Below are 7088 nucleotides of genomic sequence, written 5' to 3'. Positions count from 1 at the left end.
GCAGCAAACGCCTCCGCTGTCACCACCTGCAGTAACACATCATCATCATCACCCCTGTTATAGACTCATCATCATCATCACCCCTGTTATAGACTCATCATCATCACCCCTGTTGTAGACTCATCATCATCACCCCTGTTGTAGACACATCATCCTCATCCCCCCTGTAATAAACTCATCCTCCCTGTAATAAACTCATCATCATCACCCCTGTTGTAAACTCATCATCCTCATCACCCCTGTTATAGACACATCATCATCACCCCTGTTGTAGACGCATCATCACCCCTGTTATAAACTCATCATCCTCATCACCCCTGTTATAAACTCATCATCCTCATCACCCCTGTTATAAACTCATCATCACCCCTGTTATAAACTCATCATCTGCATCACCCCTGTTAAAGACTCATCCTCATCACCCCTGTTATAAACTCATCATCACCCCTGTTAAAGACTCATCCTCATCACCCCTGTTATAAACTCATCATCACCCCTGTTATAAACTCATCATCCGCATCACCCCTGTTATAAACTCATCACCCCTGTTATAAACTCATCATCCTTGTCACCCCTGTTGTAGACTCATCATCCTCATCACCCCTGTTGTAGACTCATCATCCTTGTCACCCCTGTTGTAGACTCATCATCCTCATCACCCCTGTTATAGATGCATCATCCTCATAACACCCTGTTATAAACGCATCATCCTCATACACCTGTTGTAGACTCTCATCCTAATCCACCCTGTTTAAGATGCATCATCCTCATCCACCTCAGTATATAGACATATCATCTGCATTACCGACCTGTTGTAGACATCATCATCACTCATACACCCTAGTTGTAGACTCTCATCCTCACCGTTTATACAACTCATCATCCTATACACCCTGTTATCAACTACATCTCCTCTACACACCTGTTAGTAGACTCATCATCCTCACACGTTAATAAACTCATACACATCATCACCATGTTGTCGACTCCCAAAATCATCCCCTGCATCCCCTGTTATAACCTCTCCACTCGTCACACTGTTATAAACTGCATCATAATCACCACTGTTTAAAAATCATCATCCTCACCTGTTATAAACTCATCAATCTTAATCATCACCACGTTCATCGTCCTCACCTCGCTGTCCAGTTTATCATGATTCAATGCTGGGTCTCGCCTGGGCGACGTGAAAGGGTCTTGAGTGAGTGCTGCAAACCGCAGCACTGAGCGGTGGGCCTTTAAAATGGCGGCTGCCAGCACATGAACAGTCACACAGCTGGCTGTGTGGAGCGCTGGTAGTTCAGCTGCTGGAAGACCTACAATAATACTGTAGTAAAGGGAATAGGACACTGATTGGTGGTACAGATCGCTAGACTAGAGCACGGGTCGTAGGGTTTCGATTCCGATTGCAGCCACGCGTACATGTAAAATGTAATGAATGATCATGAAAGTAATTTCGCTCAGATACAGACGTCTGCTAAATGGATTATACTCTTATTAGTTATTATGAACAATACATTTTATTGTTTAGAGAGTTATATTTACTCTCATTTATGACAGAAAATCCATAAAGACTGTTTGCATTACTGGTCGACAGTGGCCCGGGAAGTCCATGACCTGCAGGGAAGTGAGGGGAGAGGAGAGAGAAGGGGAAGAGGAGAGGAAAGGGAGGGCGGGTAAAGGGGGGAGGGGGAGTGAGAAACGGGGGGGAGAGAGAGAGAAAGGGGGGAGACAAAGTGGGAGAGTAAGAGGGGGGGAAGAGAGAGAAAGGAGGGGGGGAGGGAGTGAGAGAGGGGGGGTTGTAAAATATCTGATTGTGTAATAAATGTGAGGAAAATTAGGTCCTCTCCTGACCAAATACTTTGATATGATTAAATAAATGAAGCTTATAAATTGAACTGTCACTGAGAAGAGGTGAGCATTATCGTAGACTATGGTTGATGCTTTAAATTTGACTGTCAACTGGAGGGGACATTATAAGATAGACTAATGGTTGATGCTTATAAATTGGATCTGTTCACTGGAGGGGACATTACAGTAGAACTATGGTTTGATGCTTTAACTGACTGTCAACTGGAGGGGACATTATAGTAGACTATGGTTGATGCTTTAAATTGATGTCACTAGGAGAGACATATTATAGTAGACTATGTGTTGATGCTTTGTTGACAAATAACATTGCGTTTAGGGTAGTCGTTAGCACTAACTATACCAATTAATTAGTTTGAATGTATTAATTAACAATAGATAGAATGTCCTTGTTGAAGTTACTGGCATAGGCTATTTCAGGGTAAGATGAAAGAGTGGGGAATTGTAACGATATTGAAGAAGAATGTGTTAAATGTTTGAATGAAAGCCAGTTGTCTATGTGAAGACATTAGTAAAGTACAGGCAAGAGTAAACGTTAAAAAGCAGGCTACACGGTTTAGCAGGAAAATTGTAACGTTTGTTGACGTCTATGAGTCAGTCTAGAACAGGCAGCCAACTACAATAAAATCAAGCCGTCATGTTAGCGCAGCCGATCATAGAAGAACTCCGCACAGTCTGGCGGATACTATCGTTTGCTGCTAAGACTAACTAAGCTAGTCAAGTAGCAACTGGATAATTTAGTTTTAGCTAGCATAGTTATGCTACTATGCTACTTTTGAGAAAGGCTTGTGTATAACTAAAAAACATTACACAACGCAGATAGAGCGGTGAAAAGATAGCTAGCGATGACGCCCATGTGTGACCGACATTTGGTGTTTATAAAAATAAAAGACCAAGGACAACAAACAAAATCACTCATGAGTAATGATTCTGTTTGCTCACACGCTAGTGTAATGGCTACATGGTATTCGTAATGGCTGGACTACCTTCTATATGTTGCTAACGTTTAACAGTTAAGTATTCCCCTAGAAGCAAGCAAGTCAAATTGATATAACTTGAGGAAGATACAATAAACGTTAAAGATAAAAAACCCCGCAAACAATCAGCTTAGCTATGCTAATAGTTTAGCTAAAGGTCCTTAGTTGTCGGTGCTTAATCGGTCAGCGTGGACAAGCGGGGTCTCTTACAAGTCGCACTAGTCGACGGAAAGAACGAGCCGACTACCGACGCTAGGCGGTTGTGTGACCGACTACACGGGCTTCTCCAATGCTCACGTCGACAGATGACTATATCGCGAAACCCTTGTTCCGGGAATGTTGGTCCGACTGGTTGAACCCCAAGGACAGACACAACCAGCTAAATAGCTACTATAACTCTGTAGCTACTTTGAACGATATCTAATATTAGTGTTGTTACCAAAGAGGGTCTTCTCAGGGGGGCGGTGGCTGGAGCTAGTGGTTGATGTTTTTCTCCCCCAAGACTCTGTAGGTGGCGCTACAATCACCTCACCAGTGTTAACGAGTTGCAGTACCAATCCTTGGCCATAGGACGTCGCTGCAGTTTGTGAGGCGAATATCTCTCCGATTGTTTATTGAATCCGCTGACTGACAACAAACATGGACGACACATGCACATTGGTTTGCTGTGAAGAGGAGAGAGAAGACGATAAAGCTGTTATTGGTAAATATACTATTTATGTCACAGGCTAATTATTCATTTTAAATACATGTTTAATTACACGATTGCAATTTAAGCGTCTCCAAGCGTTGACAACACTGAAATCACCTGTTCAGTAGTACACGTGGTGCTCTCATGTTAGCCGCAGTAACGTTAAATGTATTTTCGGGATTTTATCTAACTTCCCAAGAGTCAAATTAACTAATAGTTTCCATTTTTTGGATAACATTAAATGGATACCATACGCATTCATATCAATACCCTTTCTCCTCAACAGTTCAGTTCTCTAACGGCAACCTGAGGAACACACAAGCAGCTGGACTTCAGCTTCTATAAGAACGTGGATGAGACCAACCCTAGGAAGAAAGAACCGGCATGCTGGTGAGACCACTACACCTGGTGTAGGGTGACGTTTGCCTCTAAAACGCTGATTTGGATCAGTTTGGATCTGTGCTCAGGAGCAAAACACTTGAGTTGATAAATATTGGAACTTTGGGTAAAAGACCAATTCCTTCTTTTCTGTGTGTTTTAAGGCTACTTTCCTCTACACGGTCTTCTTCCTGTGTTTTAAAGGCTACTTCTCTCTGACACGGTCTTCTTTCGTGTTTTTTAAGTCTACCTCTCTCTAACCAAGGTCTTCTTCCTGATGTTTTTAAGGCTACCTCTCTAACACGGTCTTCTTCCTGTGTTTTAAGGCTACCTCTCTAACACGGTCTTCTTCCTGTGTTTTAAGGCTACCTCTCTCTAACACGGTCTTCTTCCTGTGTTTTAAGTCTACCTCTCTCGAACGCGGTCTATTTCCTGTGTTTTAAGGCTACCTCTCTCTAACACGGTCTTCTTCCTGTGTTTTAAGTCTACCTCTCTAACACGGTCTTCTTCCTGTGTCAGGTTGCAGAGTCACAGAGACTCTCCTATGTTGGGAGTAACTTTGGAATAGAATCCCTAAAATGCAACAACCTTTGCAAGTAAGTTTTTATTTCAGCGAGTTAAAAAAATAATATATATATTCAATATTTTCAAGAGCTCAAAACCATGTGTACCAAGTATTTTGTCCTCAGCTGTTTACCAAAACAGTTGCAGGGTCACCATGTGTTATTATGTTCCAGGTATTATGTGGGTGTGCTGAACAAGGAGACCATGAGGATGGAGGTTCACAGCGCTCAACTCTTCAACATGCAGCCCGTCATCCCAGGTACAGATAAAACCCCTCCATGGTGTCAATGTGACGTTCCACCTGCAGCCCGTCATCCCAGGTACAGATAAAACCCCTCCTGGTGTCAATGTGACGTTCCAGCCTGCAGCCTGTATGCCCAGCGTACAGATAAAAACCCCCCATGGTGTCAATGTGACGTTCCTTCCTGCCATGCCTGTCATCCCAGGTAACAGATAAAACCCCTCATGGTGTCAATGTGATGTTCCAGCCATGCAGCCCGTCATCGCTCCAGGTAACAGATAAACACCCCTCATGGGGGTGTCAAATGTGAAGGTTCCACCTGCTACACCAGAAAAAACCATTTAGATGTGTTTTTATAATTTAAATTCAACCAGATAGAAAGGGGGTCAGCCCAATCGTCGGAATTTGAACCTCTTGGATCGCTGTCATTGGGACGTGAGGGGGTAGAGTAGAGCAGCTTTCGTTGATAAGGAAAACGTTTTCCGTCGACGGCTGAATGGCTGTAGTGTAGCAGGGGTTCGTGAGGATACAGAAGGACTACTACCACAAGGCATCAACCATCACTGAGAGACCAATCACAACTGGTGGAGAATCTGAGCCGGATTTTTCCAAGGCCCCTGATTAAGGACTAGGTGGAGGGTTACCCTAACTTACCTATACTGGACGTTTCAATAGCGTTGACACAGGTGAGTTTTTTTCCTGGGACTACAACAGTGTTGTACTGAGGGACTGGAGTTGGCACTGTTGGGGGGACTGGAGTTGGCCTAGTTGGGGGGGACTGGGAGTTTGGCCTGTTGGGGGACTGGGGAGTTGGGCCTGTTGGGGGGACTGGGAGTTGGGGGGCTGTTGGGGGAGACTGGAGTTTGGCCTGTTGGGGGGACTGGGAGGTTGAGGCTTGTTTGGGGGGATGGGAGGTTGGCCTGTTGGGGGACTGGAGTTGCCTGTTGGGAGACTGGGAGGTTGGGCAACACTGACCTAAACACCAATCAAATCTCAGATCTCCACAAGTAACCATAAGAGGTTGATGTGTGATTGGGGTCATCAAAACCTTCCTTTCTGTTTTTAAAAAAAAAAACAGGGCTGGATGAATGGCTGGTTGGAAAATAAATGATGTCTTTGGTCACATGCGGCCGCAAATTACAACCCGGTGGGTAGGGTAGACCTTTACCGTCAAATGCTGACTGACAAGCCCTTTAAATTAACCAACAGTACAGTGACGTCGTGCGATCGGTGTTGACTGGAGCGTCGATCGCTCTGACTTACTTAACATGTCGTCTGTTTCCCCGGGGACGGTCGTCGACAGAGAACGATACGTCCCAGAAGCAACAGATCTTTACATAACAGGGGAAAAGGTACCATTCATTCAATTTCTGTTAAAAAAGTAGAACGTGGAACGGTCTACAGTTCTAATCAGCCTTGAACACTCTCCCCTCCCTTTAGTCCTCTGGCCACGGAATTAGAAGTTTTTTCCTTCGCCCAATATTCCTGTCAGGTTTTAAACGTTTTAAGTGTTGTTGTGTTACTAAGTTCCACTACGGGCTACATTAAATTGCATTTATCACATCAAATCATTTCAAGAATGAATAACTAATCCCCCCCCTACTAAGTGATGTCATTATGGGGGTATTGTGATGTCATTACGGGGGATTGTGATGTCATTATGTAGAATGAAAACTAATCCCCCTCCTACAGTGATGTCATTGGGGTATTGGTGAATGTCATTAGGGGGAGATTGTGATGTCATTATGTTAATCCCCCCCTCCTCAAGTGATGTCCTTATGGGGTATTGTGATGTCATATACGGGGCAATTGTGATGTCAGAATAGAATAACTAATCCCTCCTCCTACAGGTGGGAACTCCTCTGACTCCGAGGCGTTTGGCCACGCCACAACGCAAGAAGAGAGCTCTGTCTTCCAGGAAGGCTGAACCAGGTGGGCAGTGAAGACCCTGCAGAAACGCTGGGTGGCCAAGGCTGCACTCCATCATAGACCAGAAGGGCCTGAAAAGGTAACACACACACTGTATATCTACAACACAACACCTTAAATATCTAACACACACCACAAGTAGCATTTGGGAAGTATTCAGACCGCCTTCCCTTTTCCACACTTTTGTCTGTATTCCACAATATATTTTTTTCCATCCTCAAAATCGACAGGACACAATACCCCCGTAATGAATCAAATACCCCCGTAATGCCATCACAATACCCCGTAATACATCACAAAACCCCGTAGATGACATCACAATACCGCATAATGACATCACAATACCCCATAATGAAAAGCGAAAATCGGTTTAGAAATGTTTGCATATTTCTTAAAAAATAAATCCGAAATAAGTATTTAGACCGCTTTGGCTACTGAG

The sequence above is a fragment of the Salvelinus sp. IW2-2015 genome, unplaced genomic scaffold, assembly GCF_002910315.2.
Source record: "Salvelinus sp. IW2-2015 unplaced genomic scaffold, ASM291031v2 Un_scaffold5188, whole genome shotgun sequence".
Taxonomy (NCBI): domain Eukaryota; kingdom Metazoa; phylum Chordata; class Actinopteri; order Salmoniformes; family Salmonidae; genus Salvelinus; species Salvelinus sp. IW2-2015.
This window is presented reverse-complemented; position numbering follows the sequence as displayed.